Here is a 21,390-nt window from a genome sequence, read left to right as displayed (position 1 = left end):
GGTACATTTTTTATAGTCTAGTTATTTCTGTACAAAATCTATGGTTTTTTTCGGGGTTTTTTTTTTTCCTGCCTCTGTTTTTACATACATATAAAACTTTTCTTTAAAAAATTCAAAAAAATTTTCTTTTATCAACCATTCAACAAATATCCACTGAGGACTACCAAGTATCAGGTACTGTGCTAGGCCTGGAAAAGTCAAAGACAATTAGATCTGGCTCAAATTGCTCACGGGCTAAGACAGATACACCGTTCATAAAACACTGTGGTGATGCAGTGAGATAGACATGCAGAGGCTGCCATGAGAATACCAGGAAGGAATGCCTAATGGAAGCAGTCAGGAGAGGGTTCTGACAGAGATAAGATCTAATGAAGTCTAAAGTGAGTCTAAGCAGTGCCTCGAAAACTTTAAATCACCCAAGAGACTTGTTTGAAAGATTCTGAGTCAGTAGATCTGGGTGGGACTTGAGACGCTGCAGTTCTAACCAAGCTCCCAGATGATGTCCTTGCTGCCGGTCCCCAGAATAGTCTTGGAATCGCAAAGCTCTTAAAAGATGACGAAGGTCTAAGGAAGGGATGGGTGGGCTCAGCCCAGACAGAACGACGGTGTGAGGTACATCACGGAGGTGAGAAAGAGTGAGTGCGTGAAGAGGCTGAGGGACATTTATTTGTGCCCCCAGGTAACTGGAGGGATCATCAGTTCCTAAATCAGAGGTGGATGGGAGTGTGATACATTTTAAGGCGAAGGGAATTTATTACACAGGCAATGGAGCATATCAAAGTAAGCAAGGCTGCTACATGGTTACAACTACAAATCAGATCTGGTGGTTTCATGGGTAGACTCATGAACAAGAAGATAATACACTATCTTGGAGTGACCGTCGCGGCTCAGTGGAAACGAATCTGACATTCATGAGGACGCAGGTTTGATCCCTGGCCTCGATTAGCAGGTTGAGGATCCGGGGTTGCTGTGAACTGTGGTGCAGGTCACAGACGTGGCTCTGATCGCAATCCCCCATCACCGTGGCTGTGGTGTAGGCTGGCAGCTGCAGCTCTGATTCGACCCCTAGCCTGGGAATCTCCACATGCCGCAGGTGCAGCCCTAAAAAAAAAAGAAGAGATGAAGAAGAAGAAGAAGAAAATACGCTATCTTTAAATAAACCTACGGACAATGACAATGATGAGGGCCTAATTTTGGCGATAGCAATAGCTGTATTTCAAAGGGAACTGACATGAAAAGTGTTTAGGAAATAAAACAGGTTGATTTCGTATTACCCTATTATTTTAAAAAATCAGGCAAGTTGCTATTTTTTTGCATTCTTTGCCAGCTTGGTGTCTATTCTTAATCTGACAGTAGCATGTGATGTTGAACAAGCCGCTTAATCTCTTTTCACACCAGGTTCCACATTTTAAAAGAGTAAGAAGTTGACCCAAATAAACCTTGTGGTCTCTTTAAACTTTAAACTTTATGATTCTATGAATTAAATTCATTTTTTATTGAATTATGGAATCATAAAGTGTATTCTTAAAACCCTACCATAATAGCTGGAATGTTAATATAAATTGTATGACTAATATCGAATCTACCTGGCCAACAGGTCCTAACACTTGAGACTTTTATAATCCTCCCTCTTCTTCACCCATGAAATTCACTACTGAGTTTGGCTGCTGTGTACTTAATGTCCTACTGAAGATTCTTGGGTTTATGCCCTTATTATTCTTTAGCTGGATTCCTGCAGTAGCACCTTCAAAGTTCTCTCTGGCTCTAATTTAATCCCCTTCCAAACACTATCCAAGAAACCAAAGAACTCTGGTGTCAGAAAGGCGTAGATTTAGATGCTAAATCCGCTGTTTCTTAGTTATGTGACTGTCAGCAAATTATTTAACCTCTCTGAACCAGAGTTTCCTTATCTATAAATCACAAGCATGATATGAAGATTAAATGTTTATAAAGGGCTTAGCACAGTACCTATTACACAGTAGGAACTCAATAAATGCTAGTTATTACTGTGAAAGACAAATCTCACAAAGACTTGAGCCAACACTTCACAAAAGAGCAAGATCAAATGCCCAATAAAAAGTGAAAAGATATTCTTCTTCATTGGTAATCAGCAAAACGCAAATTAATGCTTCCATGAGTACAATAAGGTGCCCACCTGATTAGCAAATTTTAAGAACTTAAAACCTAAGTATTGGTAAGGACACAGAGCTTCTTATATATTGAATGTAAACTTTAAGCACTTAAAAACTAAGTATTGGTAAGGACACAGAGCTTCTTATATATTGAATGTAAATTTTAAGCACTTAAAAACTAAGGATTGATAAGGACATAGAGCTTCTTATATGTTGAATATAAACTGATGCAACCAATTGGGGAAAGTATTTGGCAATATTTAGAAGAACAATGTGCACCTACCCCAAAACTCAGTAGTTCCTTTCCTTTGTATGTATCCTAGAAGCTCTTATACATGCATACTAGAATCTATGAGCAAGAATACATATACGTATAAAAGCATCATATATACTTAGTAGTGATATTTATATATAAATATGTTTAATATTTATCTACTGCACTTACGTAGAAATAACTCAGGTTATATATATGTACACACACATACGCTCCTAAGTAATACAGAAACAATCCACATATCTATTAATAGCAGAATGGGTAAGTACATTTTGGTATATTCATAGAGTAAACAATGTAAGTTACACGAATAAACTAAATGCATCAACCTGAAGAGTCTTACAGTGTTTAGCAAAATCAGGTGATTAAGAATACACATGCTACTATGGTTACAACGTTGAAAACCTACAAAGAAAAGCAAGGGAGTAAGTGCGGCAAAACTCAGGGTAGTGGTCACCTCTGGTGGGAAAGGAAGAGAATCAAAGCTACCTCTGATCCTCAAGGGCACAGAGGGCTCACAGGGAGTCTCCACTCTTTAACACGGATGGTGGTCACATGAGGTCCACCTTATAGTTATTCTTTTTTTGAGCAGTTTTAGGAATTATTTCCTTTATTTTATGGAGAAGCTCTATAGCTGGGTGATTAGGAATGCCTGCCTAGGAACCAAACATTCCGGTATTTGGATTCCATATCTTCTACCCTTTTAGCTGTATAACTCTTGAAAACTCACTGAAACTTTTAGCCTCAGGATTCCTCAGCTTTAGAAGATTAAAAAAAAAGATTCCAGGTCTATATAGTTAGAGTAAAGATTAAATCAGATAATGACTGCCAGGCATTTAAGGTAGTACTAATAAATGCTGGTTATTATCATCAGAACACTGACGTTCCTGCATTGTTTTTAATGCTCTGTGACTTTTTCTTAAAGAATATTCACTTGTGTCTTATAAATTACTTTTGGATGATTTAAGGGATAAGCACACTCAGCATTTCCTAGTTTTGGAGTTATACTGCTATATATTAACACTGGAGATAACAGAAATTTTTGAAAAATTTAAGTTAATAGAAATGCCCTAACATTTATTACCAGCTTTGTATGTTGTCCAGATTGATAGTTATATGCATATACACATACATTATACAAATAAGTGCTATTTCTGTCATCTCTATAATTACTCTTTAAACCACATTTGTTTTCCAGGTGCATGATATTTACTAAAAGATGGATCTCATCATGTCATTCTACTTAAAATCTTTGGAAAGTCTTCATTTTGGAATAAAATACAAACTTCTTCACTTTGTGTAAAAAACCCTACATAGAGAACTGCTGGACCCTTCTTCAGCTTTCTCTCTATCACCCCCATTTATGCCCCAAGATAGTAAATGACATCGAATGCCCCGAACAATCACGCTCTCTCAAGACTCTGGGCCCCTGGACAATGTTCTCACCGGTCCCCTTCTTGTAGTTATCCTCTCCCTGTCTTTAACATTCGGCTAAAACATCGCTCCCTCTGGGAAGCCTTCCTTGACGAATCCCCCTCCCATCTGTCTTAGACTCTCCTTTGCTGGACTTCTTTAGCACCCAATGCCACCCACTTAATAGCAGTGGATAAGTACCACACTCTTTAGAAATAACGCCCATTTTAATGGCATGCTCGATCAGAAGTGCCACGTTCCTTACACAAAGCTCCTTTAAGCAGGTGCTGTCTTTTTCATCTGTTCCAAGAGCTAAGGATGATATGTGCGCCACAGATTCCCAATAAATGTTCGCTTAATGAATACATGGTTAACATGGGGCAATAGAGGTTTTCTACATCACTGAGAGTGACCCATGACTCCAAATACTTAAGTTCAGCTCTATAAAACCCCCTCATTGTAAATCAAATGGCTGATTATTGGCAATTACATATGATTCTCCTTTCTAACACTCACTGAATACATATTGACCTAGCACAGTATAGTGGTGGCCATTACATCTGCCTTCTCAATATAACTGAAAGCATACTTTAATGAGAATCATGGTGTGAAATATGCGTAGGGTACTTTCAGCAGTCTTCTGCACGTACAGGTTATGCTTTAATTCACGGGGCAGCTTACATACCCAGAGTTATATAAGCCACTAAACAAGTGAGAGAGAGAGATTGATTAATAGTTCGAAACAGCTTCTTTTGGAGTCTTAGAAGCGCTGCTGTCATACTCTATTGTCAGATGTTGCCTGACAGATTATAACTAGTTCATCTCTGCAGAAGCCTATTGATTATGGACACTGGTGACTATGAAGCATCCAGTATTTGATTTAAAAATATAGTCTGCCTGTGTGTGCAAATATTTTTTATAAAATACTAAAACTTTTAAATTATTCCAACTGGGAAAGAAACTGGATCTATTTGTAATGCTGTTTTTATTAAGCAAAGATTTTATGGGCAAAAATGTCCATAAATTGAGCTTTATAAAACTGTGATGTGATTTCTCTTATTTCTAAAGTTCTAAATGCTATGCTATATACATTATATATATTCCTATAAATATCCCCCTATATTTTATATAGAAATGGATATATATATATACACACATATTCCCCAAAGGAATAAAGCATTATTATTTAGCTCAGAACCAATTCTTCTACTAGAGAAGATGAATCAGTAAAAAAAAAGAATTATGCTGCAAATAAGAAAAGCCACTGAAAACCACTGTTAGCCAGCTGCTACACAGCCACATGAAACTGTTCACTGCAGCCGTCTTACTTAGGCTGGCAGCATCCGAGGTGGTAGCATCGCGGTGCTGTGTGATGCACTCAGGCACCTAAAGACCTCCAGCTCCCACCTGCGGCATTAATAGCACCAAACCATCAGTTTACCATTCTGTCCTAGTGATTTTCACTTCTGTAGCTGGCATTACCTGGAGTGGTATTTCTTCAGATCCATACACTAAATCATATGCAATGTTTAAATGGGTTACACAGATCACATGTTTCCTACTAAGGAACATTTTAAAATTTGCAACTCACCACTGCTTGTATGGTTTCTCATCTACAGGAAATGGGTCTAATTCAACAGTTTCTTGCCTGAGTTGCCATAACAAAGGTCTGAGATGGTCCTGCTGGTGGCGTTTCTCACACTAGCCTAAAATCAAAGCAAAAACACAGCCACGTTGGATTTTAACATGTCAATAGGAATTTCACCTGCATTTAGAAAATCGAAAGACTGACCAAGACAAGGGATGCTGGGTGGTGGGACACAGGGGGAGGGAATAAAACATCTCTGAGGTAGTTTACTCTGTTCAGATGTATCACAAGCACAGGGCCGTTGGTGTTACCAATACCAGAACAGCTCGATATTTTAAAATCTGAACGGAAGCCCAGTTGGTAATTGGGTAGACGCGGATTTGGTTTTGCGGGAGGAGGCACCCGGCTGAGCTCCACTGTTACATGTTGACACAGTGCGTGTCTCGTTCACATGAGAGCAATGAGTTCATACAGAACATCGGGTCACAGGGTTGTGGATAAAAAGAGAAGTTTGAAAAAGTACGTGAAATAAAATTAAATTGAAGTTGGTCCAAAGTTAGAAAAAGACCTGTATGCATGTTTTTTACATAATCAGATCTAGTTACAAAAGTAGGTTTGTAGCTTCAATCGGTTACGTTACTTTTTGACATCACATTGGACCAAATTCTCCAGGACGGTGCCCTTTCCAGTGTCCTACCCATTCTACCCATTTTGATTTCTCGTTCGGAAAGTACAGTCACCATACCCCAAGTAAGCATTCTCTCCTCCCCAACTTCGAGTTCCTTTCTTAGTCAAGTGCTTACAACTGCTGCTGGGATTCTTCCGCCACCTCCTCCCCACACTCCGCCCACCTGCTCTCACAAAGTGGCCTATCACCATTTCAGAGGAGGTGAGTTTCTTTCTCCTCTTCATTCCTATTACCTGTGTTGAATATAGACTCTGGATTGCACACCATGTTTGTTACTTCACCTCATCTTCCTAAATAAGTATAAGCTCCCAAATGGCAGAAACTTTGTGTTATAATTTCCCAAACTCTTTTACCCATAGCACCAGGAGAACCCTGCACATGGGAGACATTTATTCAAGAACTATTGACTGCGTCCCTACTACACGCCAGGCAGACACAGTCAGTCCCTGACAGAGACTGTAATTGAGCGGAGAATACAGGAACCCAGGAATAGGCACCGACTGCATTAAATGATAAGTACTATGACACTGAATAAACAGACCTAAGAGCCTGACTTCACTGTCAAAGCTTTCAGTTTCTTCTTCCAATGTATGAAAAGAGGATGATTACTTTAAGAAACTCATTTTCACAGAACACATGGAGCACCCAGGCAGATTAACATCCAAAACCACGGAAGCAGTTTTACTTCTATGAAGACAAGTCAGGGACGAAGATGAATTTCTGCTGCATTTAAATCACTGCTGGATTGTGTGTGTGTGTGTGTGTGTGTGTGTTCTTGCTTTCACACACACAATGTAGCAAAAATCCTGTTTTGTTACAGTGCAGGCTACTCGGCAAATGCCTGACTGCCCTGGAGAACTTCATTTCACACCTGCATACCACGTAGGGCTTTAGAGCAGCCATGGATTTAGAAGCCTTCTAAAGAACCTTCGGTCCTTTCTTTTTCCATTCAAACCATCATTCCCATTCCTAGGAGCATTCGTTCTATAACCTACGGGTTTTACATGTCATAGCCACCAGGGACAAGATCAATGAGAAAGACCATGGTGGCTTGTTATGAATCTAAAATGTCAATTCAACTAGAAAATCCTTAATCAAAAATAATTATAAACTCACAGCCCACTTTTTAAATTGAAAATGTTTCTTTTGATTCAAAGATTTTCCAAGGTCATCTGAAGTCTCCATTTAGAGTTTCTACCAAGATTCACAATTAGAAACAGAGTTCTCCTCCGTTAAATGGGGGCGGGGGCACAGAACCTGAAATGTACAGCACAGATGATCCACTTTCCCCCTTTGCCTGGATTTTCTTGGAAGGATAAAATGTACTCAAACTGAAAAATCTTTAGTCAAAACCTTACAACTTGGCTATGAAAATATATACAGATAAGTCAATTTCTAAAAATGCAAGCTCCAATTCTAAACTGCATTTTCTCTTTCAAATAATCAATATGCAGCAGGATCTTTTATCTGCACCAGCAGCAGTGCCTCATCTCAGACTCAGGCAATGCAATAAATATCTCTAATATGCTAGAGAAACAAATGGATTCTGCTCTTTATCAAGAAGTATCTCCCCCAGGAGTCCAGAGGCCCAACTTTTTCTACAAGTCCTTGGTCCTCAGAAGACGGTGTAAGAGATGCACGCAGCCTGCAGCAAATAAATACAGCACTCCGGTTGGTGTCACTCCTGGGACACTTTGTGTCTCTTTTTTTGTGTAAGTGTTGCAATGTCCAACCAACAGCTTGAAAGAAACTGCAAGAGGAAACAGTAGGGGCAATAGAGAAAGTATTTAAAATGTCGCTTTATCATTTCTTATTCTAATTGAAGGAAGTCTCTCTTGCTTTGAGTCCATTATTCTCATTAGCAACTGAGCAATCAGTTGATTTGAACACACCAATTCCATGTGAAGTCTCAGAGCTGCAAATGCGACCTGCATCCGGAACCAGAGCAGGAAGGGAGGGCATCTGCCCTCATGTTTAACAAACAAGATAAAACCCAATTTGTCTTTATCCTTTATCATCAGTATTCAAAGACGTTTCCACGGATTCATTTACCTAAAGCCATAAAAATTTTTTTAAAACCCTCCCTTTAAATATGGGAGGCTTTTTCACATTATTTAAATTAGGCAGATTCCTTTTGCTTATGAATTCCTATGGGATATACTGACAATTTTATGAATTTTCCTATAATTAAAAAAATGTATATGTGTGTGTATATGTATAAAATGTATATGTGTGTGTGTGTGTGTATATATACATATATATATGTATATATAATGGCATCCACAATCCTTAGTTCACTTTAACCTTGAAAAATACTGACCATGAACTATGAAACCATTAAACACTAATAGCTGCAGATGTACCAGACAATGACAGCAACAACACACTTGGTCCCCGTGGGATCTGTTCATAAACATCCCTCCCCACGGCAGATGCTGTTCTGGGGCAAGCAAGCAGGAGGCTGGAGGCAGCTGATTTTTCCCACTCTGCATATCACTTCTTACGGCCTCATCATCAAGAATCTTTTTTACCAAAACTGCGAAGATTTCCTAACACGAGGAGAATGTCAGATTAAAGATACTTTATGGCAACGGGAGGCAGTGACGTGCACACGAGGAAGCACGAAGACTCTTTAAGGTCACACCACCTTTGTCACCAGATTTCTAGCTCTGCTGTGAGGGAGAGAAACCCCAGTTTGCTTCATGTGATGAAATCAGCTCATCTGATACTTCGTCAGTTTTAAGAGTGAGAAGATGGTAGAGGAGGGCTAACTGTCGGGCCCTACAATCCAATGGCTCCAAAGTGGAGTCAGAAGCTTGCAGGCTCATTCTTGTCTATATTTACAACACAAACACTCGCCTAAGATAGAAAATACACAGAAGCCTCTGAGAGAAATGCCTATTTTTGACACATGGATCAGCATTCTGTGAGATCTTCCAGGGTCCGACAACTAGCAGACTAGGAATAGAGAGAGAAATTGGACCTTGGGCTGGCAATGCCTGGTACACTTAGACCCATTTTCCTTCGGTCTGAACTGTGGCCTGCCCTATAGGACTTAGCCTGCCTCTACCCAGTTTGTTCATAAAAGTTACTGCCAACACACCAAAGCAGGCAAGGCTGCTGTTACAGACGCTCTCAGGCTCTGCAGCAAAGGCAGCCCATGTAAACAACCTTACCATTGCTTCAGAGCCAATTGCCATGGGATAAGCCATTCTTTTGCTGTGGTTCCATTGCAGTACCCTGGGAAGTTACATCTTTAAGAGGGTAAAAGCAGAGACTCAGTCTCTAGATTTAAATGAAGGGGGAGAAGGAAATAAATATATAGAGATGTGATTTTCTTGAAACATCTCTAGCCTTGATTTACTTGAAAATTATCCAGGAAGCCACATTTATTTTGCCACAGGCACAAATACATAAATTCTGATAAATATATTGCCATGCTCATTTCTGATGATACATCTTTTTTTTTTCCAAATGAGCTCTGATATTTCTAGGGGACACAGTATCCCAGTACAGGATACCTGGGAACCATGCCATAACGGAAAAAAAAAAAAAAAAAAAAGCTTCCCTGTGACTAGGAGATCACTTTCTTAAAGGGACCCCTTACATATGTGACTGCAGTGCCAGTGTTCCCTCTGTGTCTAACCTGACCCCCATTCTGTGTTCTCTCCCCAGCCCAAATGCAGCTAGCATGTCTCTGCAAGAGTAATGAATGCCGTTAGTTTTGCAACTAAAATATAAAAAATACCATTCCCTACTAAAATACGTAAGTATGCCCCCAAATATTTATTTAAGCTACATCTCTCAGGAAGTAAATATAAATGCATAACTTAAAGAGTGGTTTTTTTGTTTTATGGAACCATGGCATTTCTTAGACAGGGAACTGAGGTCGGCACTTCTAACAAGCACAGCTGCTTCCTCTCTCCCTCTCTGATTTTCTCTTCCCTTCTGTAGCTCTGCATTGGTCTAAAAACCCCTGGTCACAATAAAAATGCTCCCTCCCACCCCCTGCCAACCCTCACTCCAAACAGAAAGGTTTCAACACGCCCAAGTCTGCAGAGATGCTCCGCGCAGAAGGAAAGGCTGGTGGTTTCTTGCCTCGGAGGTAGTTCACTTCATCAATCTGCTTTCCACCCCATCTCTGCCCCCCTCTCCCAAGCTCACTCTCCCGCCCCACCAGGAGCAATCAATAGACATCACCCCACCCTCCAAAAACCAGGTTAGAACCCAGAATGAGCAAAGAGCCACCTACCATTCCGTGCTTGAGAACTACGATCCTGATCCAGCAGTGTTTGCCCCAGAAATCCTCCCTACTTGTTTTTCATTAACCACATTCCAAAGTGTAATAAGGAATAGATCCCTTGGAGGTGGGGAAATTGTTTAAAATTAATGATGGACAGGTGATTTCCAAGAAAACCCAATCTTAAAGTCACTCAAGCCCCTAAGAATGGAGGGGTGAGGAGAAAAAAGGAAAATTGTAAAAATGAAAAAGGAAAGGAAAAAGGTAAGCATATAACAAGCACCAACCACCCCCATAAAAATAAAAAGAGAAGGGGAGGTTTAAAAAAAAAAAAAAGAAGAAGAAGAGTGGCTTGCTGAATCACCCTCTTTCACTGCCTGGAAACCATTGTGCAGCGTGATGCTGCCTGTACCATTGTGGAACCTACCAGAGGAGACGGACAGAGGGCTTGGGGAATGGGGTTGCTATGGCAACCGAAAGGAGCACACGTGACGTCAAAGCCCAGAGAGGTCTAGGGAGGGGTGAGAGGGGGAAAGGAAAAGAGGAAAAAGTCTATGTGCGGCTGGAGTTAACTGTGTTTTCCGATGAAATGAGGACCAGGCAAACTGCAAAGGAACAGGGTTCGTTGGCAGCCACTACCAGCGGCTACGACATCCCGCAACCAGTCTGCACAACCCGGAGAAACAACCCGCTCTATGCAGCCCGGCCAGACACACAGCAGCGCTGGGGAACAAATGCCTGCAGACCAAACACCATCAGAAATATAGTCAGTCTCTGCTGTTCAGCCAGCTCAGTTTTTTGCAAACAGCACAAAGAGAGACGTGCAGCATCTCTGAATGTCAAAGCAAACAAGGATGGTAATAAGCTCCGAGGCAAAGTGAGCATCTGGGTCCTCCCCTGGACCCCGGAGGTCATCTGTGCAGCACAATTCCTCTTCTCTGTTTCCTTGTCTTTCATAAAAATCCTGAATACATACCACTAAACCAGACTCAGTACACGGATTCTCAGATTGACATTTGAATGTGAAAAGAAGACACTGATAATTTGAGTAAACACATCAGGGTTCCTTTTTTTTTTTTTTTTTTAATTGGGATAATTCTCTAGAAAGCAGGTGCAAATCACATTATTATTATTTGGGGCAGATAGCTCAACTTTACTTAAGTAATTTTCCCTGCCTTTGACTGTGAGAGTATATTCTTAAGTCTCCATACTGGTTGTTAAAAAGTTATAGTTGCTAACCTATAAATATTAGTTTTTTAGTGAGAGCTGACAAATGCTGGACTACTTCCACTATTTTTTTAGTTACCAAAATTTTTTAACCTTCTAAAAATATTTTTTTATGTAAGTAAAATTTTCAATATATATTTGGCCTAGCTAGCCTAAGCCTTTGGAATTCTCAAGTTACATAATCAAATTGAATTCCTTTTTTGTTTAAACAACTTTGAGATGAGTTTCTGTCTGTTGCAACCAAGTAGGACTGAGTTTTGCACCATTCTACACTATGTTTGGAACTAGAATACATACACAAATAAGAAGCTTTTTCCATATGTTAGCAGAAAGAATACAACATGCAACAGATATAAATCAAGACACGAAATACATCTTAAAACAGTGTGGGACCACAACAGGTTTTGTGCTGTGGGTATTGTTACTTTTTCAGGTGGGAATCTAGGGAAAAAAAGCTTTATATGCCTTTTCTGTCCTTTTCATCAATTGGACAAGTTTTTGGATGTTGTTTTGTTCTAATTTCAAGTTCAACGAGAATCAGTTGATAATTAACTTTCAGGCTTGACAGTGGGCCTACCTACAAGACAGCTCTGTCTGAAACAAAAATATGCACTGATTAGCCAAACAACTTTATAGCACAAGGTAACTGGCATTCAAGCTTTTAAGTTACTTTATTCTAAGTTTTGCTATCAAAAGTCAATTCCCAATAACTAGATACCAATGAGGAAAAAAGGAATTTCAACTCTTACCTCACATTTGCAAACACAAAAATTAATTCAAGATAAATTTTATATTGAAATATAAAAGCTAAAATCCATGAAGCTATTAGAATAAAATATATCTTTAGAAGAAAAAAATAGCCTTCTATTTTTGGAGTAAGCAAAGATTTCTTAGGACACTGAAAGCACTCACCACTATAGGAAAAAAAACAAAAAACAAAAAACAGAGATTTGATCAAAATTTTAAAAGCTTCCAAAGTCATCATTAAGAAAATGAATAGACAGACACAGACTAGAAGAAAATACTTTTGATAAACATATCTGAAAATATTCTTAATATATACAAAGTCTGTGTTATATAAAAATATCCTATAATTCAATGATAAAAACAACTTTGTTTAATGAGCAAAAGCAGGCACTTGACAAAGGAAGATATATATATATAAATGGTCAATAAGTACATTAAAAAGTATTCAACATCATTGGTCCTCAGGGAAATACAAATTAAAACTGCAATAAATCTCATTTTACATGCACAAAAATGGCTAAAATTAGGAAGACTAACAACATTAAATATTGAGTAGGATATAGAGAAATTAGAACTCTCTTGCATTACTAGGAGGCAATAGTATAACATGGTAAAACTACTTTGGGAAATGGTTTGGTGGTTTTTAATTGATAAACATACACCTTCAGTATGACTCAGCAATTCTATTCACAGTCACCTAAGAGAATAGAAACATATGTCCACCAAAAAAAAAAAAAAAAAGTTATACATAAATGTTTATGCCAGCTTTATTTATAATTGGTCAATGCTGGAAACAACTCAAAGCCTATCAACAGAGGTATGAATATGCAGAGTGTGGTATATTCATATACTAGGATACTATTTGGCAATAAAAAAAAAGAATGACAGCTAAAAATATGTCAAAACTAATCATTTTTATTCCATTAAATGTTAATTCCTAATGTCACAGGTGACAGAATGATAGGTGCCAACATTCACTGGGTTATATTCTACTATTTAGGGCTTTAGTTCTCAACCTATTCATTTCAGTAATATTTAGATGTTTAAATTTTCTTTTAAGTCTATTCAACACATCAGAGAAACAAATAATTTCCTGAAATTAAATCATTTAATACTAGTTAAAAAAAAAAAACAACACACCAAAATAGGTCCCATTCCTTATTGGATAAAACCAAAATTCTTTATTTCTTTATTGCTGCTTCTCAACCCAACAAAATATGTTTCAGAGCCTCCCCTCCCCACAAAAATACATGTTTTAATCAAGAAAGAAAGAAAAGAACAGAGACTAAGCAGCAACACTGGTTTTGCTCGGCACCGTGCTTTGGCATAGTTGCCCCTACCCTGTAAGCGCATACAAAACTACATCCTTCTTTCATCTAGTATTGACCATACTGCATTTGGTATTACTCTAATTTTATTAATATATAATATCTCACTTTAAACATAACTGTGACTTAATTTTCTCCATTTCTCATTGTCCTCCCTGAAAGTTCCCTTTTCCAGGAACCCAGCATATCTTCTTACACATGGTAGGTGACCAGTAAACACAGTTATTAATTATAATTATCTGTGGTTATATAATTCTTTTTACTATCTATCAACTCTTTTTAATCTCAAATATTATGATCAAGTGTTAAGTTTTGAGATACCCGCTATTAAAGCAGGTAACCTCTGTTATATTACATACTGGAACTTTAACTCTTTCAAACTTTTCAAAATGCTCTCAATTCAAACTAAATTTAATCTAGAAGTCTGACCTGAATTCAATCAGTACTCTCTCCATTAACCACTGAGCCACGACGGGAGCTCCAAGAAAGAAAGGTTTTAAATGAACGAATGAATGTAAGTTCTTATTTTCAAAAGCAAAGAGTTGTACTTAGTGTCTCTTACACACGAGTTTATTTATTTAATGGCATGTTTGTAGTCTGTGGTGGCACTAAACATCTTCAGGACTATTTCTTACCCTCCAAGCAAGGAAATCTCCCTTCTGTTATAAATGAAAACTTTGGGGCACTAAATTTTCAGAATGACCTATGGACACACACAACAACATACATGAATCTTGAAAACATTATTTTATGTGAAAAAAATGAGATAGGGAGTTCCTGTCATGGTGCAGCAGAAACAAATCCAGCTAGGATCCACAAGGACACAGGTTCGATCCCTGGCCTTGCTCAATGGGTTAAGGATCCAGTGTTGCCATGAGTTGTGGTGTAGGTCGCAGTTATGGCTCAGATCCTACATTGCTGTGGCTGTGGTGCAGGCCAGGAGCTACAGCTCTGATTGGACCCCCAGCCTCGCAGGTACAGCCCTAAACACACACACACACACAAAGAGAGATAGTGACTAAAGAAAGTATTTACTATACAAATCCATTAATATGGGATTCTAGAACAGACAGGATGATTCTATGGTGATGGAAATCAGAACTATGATTGTACAGGAGAGTGACACAGTTGAGGGAAATTTCTGTACTGATAAAATTGTTCTATATCTTGATAAAGGTGTGAGTTATTACATAAATGTGAAAATTTGTCAAAACCTTTCAAAGTCTAACTCTTAAGATCAGTGTATTTCACTCTGTAAATTAAGCTAATGTTGGTTATTTTTTGGTTTGGGTTTTGGTTTTTGGCCATACCAGCAGCATGCATAAGTTCCCAGGCCAGGGAGGATGGAACCCAAGCCACAGCAGTGACAACACCAAATCCTTAACCACAAGTCCACCAGGGAACTCAGTTAAAGAACTGTTTTTTAAAAATTAAGTCAATTCCCAAGAAGAAAACTGCTGAGTGAATAAAAGTTAGAATTCCTAAACCTGCAAATCCGGTCCCGAGCAGACCTAGCAATAGGAAAGGCTATATTCAGGGCCACTGAGATCTTGAGTGACATAGCAACTTCTCTGAAGTGACGCCGACAATGGATGGAGATTTACCTAACAAACAAGAAATAAGAACTCAGACGCTAAAAAAGAGATTTTTCAGAGAAGTCTGGCCAGAACTAGATTCCCAGGGTCCTCTGAAGGGGGTGTCATTCAACTTAAGGTCTCAAGACTAAAGGAATCAAAGGTGCTGAAGACCTAGCTTTCCAAATAGTAAGTGGCCAGGGACTCAGGAATAGGGGAGCGTAAAGGCATCAACTCAGTGAGACTGGGCTGCCAACTAAGACTTCAGTTTCTGAATCTAAGTCTCAAGAACACTCATGGGCGGGGGTGGCTAGCAATAAAACCAACTATTATACTAAGGTCTCTTATCAAAATGGATCCCAGAATAGAGTGACCAACTAATTCTCATTTGCCAGGGGCCTCCCAGGTTTTAGCAAGTCCCACATCCCAGGAAACCCTGGACAAACTGGGAAGGCTGACTACCCTATACCAGAGTTTAGAATGGACTTGAACCCTCAGGTGAGAATTAAAGGTCCCAGGTGCAAAGCAAGAGGGATACAAAAGAAGTCGAGGGTTCATTAGAACAGTGATGTCGCTGAAGAGAAGTGTCACCTGGCTACACTCTCAACAATCAGATTCCTACAGTTTAGGAAGTGGTAAGAGGATGCAAATGGTTTTCATAAGTGCACGAGAAATTATAAATGAACGCTGTGAGTCAATGAATATGAGGGGAATCCAGAGTCGGTGTTGACCCAGGTTCACTATCATTTCAAGATATATCAGGTTTTCTCTCAGGAAGTCAGTCATGTGTCTTTCAGGATGCTTCCACTTGGGGAACGCTTGTCCTTTGCAAAACAATTCCATAATTTAAAACTTTCAGAAATTCTGCATGCAACTGTCTTCCTTTTGGAAAGTCTTATTGCATAAAACTAAATTAAAAGCACTGAGGAGCCTTGAGGCTTTAAAAAAAAAAAAAGATTTCAATCTCTCAAAGTTAAATAAAAAATTATATCTCAAAATAACTTTTCAAAAGCAACTTTAATATCCTTATCATTCTATCTGGATGGGAAACACATGACCAACAGTTTAACAAGGCCATAGTAATCTTCAGTGGAGTGAACTTAAAATATTAATGATTCCTCATGTAATCCAATGCCATTTCTGGGTCTTTATCTGAAGAAAACAAAAACACTAACTTGAAAAGATATACGCACTCCCATGTTCATTACAGCAGAATTTACATAACCAAGCTATGGAAGCAACCTAAGTATCCACTGAAAGGTAAATCAATAAAGAAGATGTTTTATACACACACACACACACACACACACACAAAGATTATTCGGCCATAAAAAGAATGAAATCTTGCCATTTGTGACAACATGGACGGACCCTGAAGGCATTGTGCTAAGTTAAATGAGTTAGTGAAAGACAAATACGTATGATCTCACTTATACATGGAATCTAAAACAAACGAACAATGAGAAAAAGAATACACACACATATATATATGACTGGGTCACTTTGCTTTCTGTAGAAATCAACAGAACACTGTAAACCAACTATAATAAAAATATCTTCTAAAAAAGACTGTTTCCAACCCCCAAAATAAAAATAAAACCAAAAAAAAAGGTCATTGATACAGGGACTAGGTTGGTGGTTGCCAAAGGCAAGGGCGGCGGGTGAAGTGGGCAGAGGAGAGCAAAACATACAAACGTCTCGTTATAAAATAAATAAGTCACGAGGGCTGTGGTGTCCTGCCTGGCAACTCTAGTTAATATGCTGTACTGCACATTTGAGAGTCGCCAAAAGAGTCCATCTGAAAAGTTCTCATCACAAGAAGGAAAAAATTCTGTGACTGTGTATGGTGACGGATGCTGGCCAGACTTACTGGAGTGATTATCTAACAACGTGCACAGGTGTCGAATCATGTCTACACCCAAAACGCATGTCCTGTTGTAAGTGAATAATACTCAATTAACAGAACACTAACGGTTCCTACTAAGAGCACATTGTGTGATTGTCAATGTCACAAAAAAGAAGGAATCTACCTCCGCGCTCACTTTTCTTTTTAATTAACAGACTATTTTTTAAAGTTTTAGGTTTATGAGAAGATTGAGCAAAAAAAATACAAAGAATTCCCACATTCTCTATGCCCCTCCCTACACAAAGCTTCCCCTATTATTAACATCTTGCATTATTGTGGTAATTTTTTTACAGCTGATGAACCAATATTAATCCATGATCATTAACTAAAATCCATAATTTATATTAGGGTTCACTACTTGTACAGTTTCGAGGGTTTTGACAAATGCATAATGTCACGTTGTATTCATTTTAATTTTCTTCTTGCTTAGGAGTCAATTTTACTTTCAGGAAACAACTGTGTTCACATCAAAAGAAAGTAGATAAAGTTAGTCTCCCGAAAGTTTTTCCTGGTGGACAAAGCACTTCTGTTAGAATTCAATGGCAGAAAATGTATTTTAAACCAACATTTCATTTAGCTTATAAAAGCATTGATTTTTTTCCACTGGGAACACCCATAACTGGCCAAATTATGTCTGTCTGTATTTAAACATACTTTGATTATAAATGCAGAATATCTATTGCTTGGAAAACAGTAGTTATACACAGCCTTTCAGGATCCTAGCAGACTTTTTTGAAAGTCTGGATTTAGTTTACAATTATTATGGGGGGAGGAGGGAATTCTACTTAAAAATAACATCAAAGTAGCTTAAACTTCCTCACGTAGTAACAGCTTAAAAATCTAATTAGAGTATTTGTCTTCTGAATAAAGATGCTAATAGAAAACTGCCTTTTCTTAGATGCCCACAGAAGCTGGCATGTGAGATAAAGAAGCAGTTACTCCTGCCAGACATCCTCCGGTTTAGCCACACTTCAGTCCAGGCGCATCTGCAGCAGTTTCAATTTGCCTTATCCTTGCTTTCCTGCAGCGCCCCGGAAGCACGACAAAAGCATGGAGATACCATGGATTATATTTGAGTTTGGCCTAGAAATTCAACTCCTTATAACTCTGCAGCAATTTGTATCTTCATTAAGAGGACTCTTCTCTTTTGTTTACAACTTTATTGAGGCATAACTGACAAAATTATAAGATCTTTAAGATGCACAATGTGATGATTTGCTATATGTATACACGTGAAAGGAGTCTCCCTATTGAGTTAAACATCACATCCATCATCTCAATATCGTATTTACTTTTTCTTAGTGAAAACATTTAAGATCTACTCTCTTAGCAAATTTCAACTGTCCCACACAGTGTTATCAATGACAGTCTGCATGTTACACATTAGAGCCTCAGAACTTATTTCCCTTATAACTGAAAGTACATACCCTTTACCAAACGTCCCCAACTTCTCCCACCCCCAGCCTCTGGCGACCAGTCTTCTACTCTGCTTCAAGAATTCCATTTTTTTTCAGGTTCCACATATAAGTGATATCATGCAGTCCTTGTCGTCCTCTGACTGCTTACTTCACTTAGCACAATGCCTTCAAGGTCCATCCGTGTGGTTGCAAATGGCGGGACTTCTAAACTGGCTATTCTCACCCCTGACTCTGATTTGCCATCAAAAGGTGATCACTGAGGCAAACCAAGAGATAAAAGGAGTTCCTGCTGTGCCTCAGGAGGTTAAGAATCCGACTAATATCCATGAGGATGTGGGTTCAATCCCTGGCCTCCCCCAGTGGGTTAAGGATCTGGCACTGCCACAAGGTATAGCACAGGTAGAAGATGCAGCTCGGATCATACGTTGCTGTGGCTGTGGCGTAGGCTGGCAGCTGCAGCTCCAACTCAACCCCTAGGCTGGGAACCCCACATGGCACAGATGGGGCCCTAAAAAGAAAAAGAAAACATACAAGCCCAGACTTTTGTAATTAAATTTAAAATAAAAGATTAATAATATTCTCCTTTATAAATATAGATCCTCTATCATCACTAAATTAAATTTCCTAATATTAGCCCATTTTTAAACATTAATACAAGATTTTTTTCAATCACCAAATTAGGTAGTGTATTCTGGTCTATACAACAGAACAACAGGATATGTACTAGTAATGAATGGTGATAGCATCCTATCAATGAAAAGAGTAATATGTCAGAGTTGATAATATAATACAGGATTTGCTATAGTCAGTCTTATGTGTTTAAACCAAATAATCGGCAGTATTAACTTGTATATACAGCTTATGCCTGCTGAATTTTCAAATTATTAACCAAAAATTTCTGAATATCCTAAGCATGCCATGTAACTTTTATTGAAATGTTACATTCAAGAGGGAGACAGAGAAATAGGAATCCAATTTTGAAATTGTCTAAATTCACAAAGATATAGCAAAGATAACAGTATAAATTCAATGCCTTGTGTATGTGTAGGACACTTTTAAAATTATAAAACAATGTAGAAATACTTTTAAAGCTTATTTGGAATACTGGATGGTGGAAAGAATACTAGACTCATCAACAGATTTTGTTTTAATCTGTTGTTAAAATGGCTATGCTATTTTCTGTCTGTGTGATTTGTCCAGACCACACAGCCTCTCTACTTCTCAATTCATAGCAGGTGTAATAACATTCCCTTCACAAAATTTTGGTCAGAATCAAATTAAGGAACGTACTGTTCCAGTGCCTGACGTAACCCTTGGCACTTGACAGTCAATAAATACTGAATGTTCAAATGAATCTATTTAATAAGAAAGACGTAACCCACACTTAAATTTAAATTTCCTGGAGTTCCCACTGTAGTGAAACAGGATTAGAGGTATCTTGGCAGCACTGGGATTCAGGTTCAATCCCCAGTCCGCACAGTGGGTTAAGGATCCGGTGCTGCTGCTGCTACAGTGTACGTGGCTTGGATCTGATCCCTGGCCAGGGAATGTTATATGCCACAGGGCAGCAAAAAAAAGCAAAAAAATAAATTAATTAAAAATAAGCAAATAAATAAATTTAAATTTCCTGGTAAAACTTTGTAAGCTATGAACATGGCCCAGTGCCCTGGAAGTGTTCACCTTCTGTTGCTTGAAAATGTTCTTAAAGCACATGCACAAGAGGACGCACAGCTGATCATATGCTACCTGCAGCGTTGAAGCAGCACAATGGAACTAATAACAAACGTGAAGGCATCTGAGCCCACTTGCCAGTCTCTACTTGAGAGACTATTCAGGACATCAGCAATTTTCACTGGAAATTTCCCAGAGAAAGTTCTGCTACTTGGTCAGCAGATATTCAGAGATATACTCTTTCACGAGAAACAGAGAACAAGAACGTGAAAACTAAGCAAAAAAAAAAAAAAAAAGTACAGCTGTTGGAACTGCATGACATTCTTATAATTTAATTAAAATCAATTCAATTAGCAAGTCACTGAGTAGCATGTAAGTACAAAACACTGTGTTGGAGATTTGGAAAAGAAGCCCGAGATATAGTACCCATTTAAAAAAAAAAAAAAAAAAAAAGCTCATCATCTTTGATTAGTCAAGACTGGCTCACTAGAGGAAAAAACAATCTGTAATAAGTCCTTAACTATAGGCTAAAACCATAAGGTGTCTAGTTCAGAGAAGAAAACTCTCAGCATGGGGATCCATGTTGAAAACATGAACCTCGAATCCTGGGTATGCTGAGAAGCAGCATGTCCAGCCGAAACGGAGATCCAAGATCTGATTCCACCAGGACTAACCACCCAGGAGATGCCGCGCAGGCAGGTGGTTGCGCTCTAGTTTTGTTTCTTCATCTATAAAACATTGAGTCTGGATTACATGATGATTAATTCTGTGCAACAAAATGAAGACAGAGCCTTAAGACGATTCTCGAGCAATGAATAGAATTGGGACAGTTTGGGCTTTAAGGAGAATGAACTTTAAAGTGAGGGAAAACATCACTGTTTGGATGAAAGCAAAGAGATAATCCTTCCCTAGCTGAAAGGAGTAGGACAGTAGCAAGAAAAACGGAAAATCTTCAACCAGATGGGCTTCTGGGGCCAAAGATGCCAGCCAATCATTTACATCCTAAGTGGAAATGTAAGGCAGAGAGAAGAAGCTCCACTGCCGAAGTCAGTTCTGGCTTTTGAGTCACTTAACAAATATTACTTGACAACCATAAAGTCGTAGCTGCTATCATTTTTACCACTGTTACCACCAATATCATCACAAGCATCTTTATTATTATTTTAACTACGATCTTTGAGAAC

The 21,390-nt window shown here is 38.6% G+C and overlaps 2 protein-coding genes across 7 annotated transcripts in view; one reads left to right on the top strand and one right to left on the bottom strand.

Moving 5' to 3' along the window:
* Positions 1–21,390, bottom strand: part of MAPK10 (mitogen-activated protein kinase 10) — a 507,647-nt gene that overhangs the window by 274,018 nt on the left and 212,239 nt on the right. For 5 of the 6 annotated variants that reach the window (XM_047798560.1, XM_047798561.1, XM_047798557.1 and 2 more), the window contains exon 4: positions 5,411–5,525. The gene's annotated coding sequence lies outside the window, so the exon portion shown is untranslated. Of the gene's footprint in view, positions 1–5,410; positions 5,526–10,347; positions 11,244–21,390 lie in introns of those variants that run through there. The other variant, XM_047798558.1, reaches the window with a different exon arrangement.
* LOC125137491 (uncharacterized) overlaps positions 1–21,390 on the top strand; it is a 37,433-nt gene that overhangs the window by 6,687 nt on the left and 9,356 nt on the right.

Source organism: Phacochoerus africanus, chromosome 10 (assembly GCF_016906955.1).
Source record: "Phacochoerus africanus isolate WHEZ1 chromosome 10, ROS_Pafr_v1, whole genome shotgun sequence".
NCBI classification, from domain to species: domain Eukaryota; kingdom Metazoa; phylum Chordata; class Mammalia; order Artiodactyla; family Suidae; genus Phacochoerus; species Phacochoerus africanus.
The sequence above is the reverse complement of the archived record's forward strand: the minus strand, read 5'-3'. Positions and strand labels throughout refer to the sequence as shown.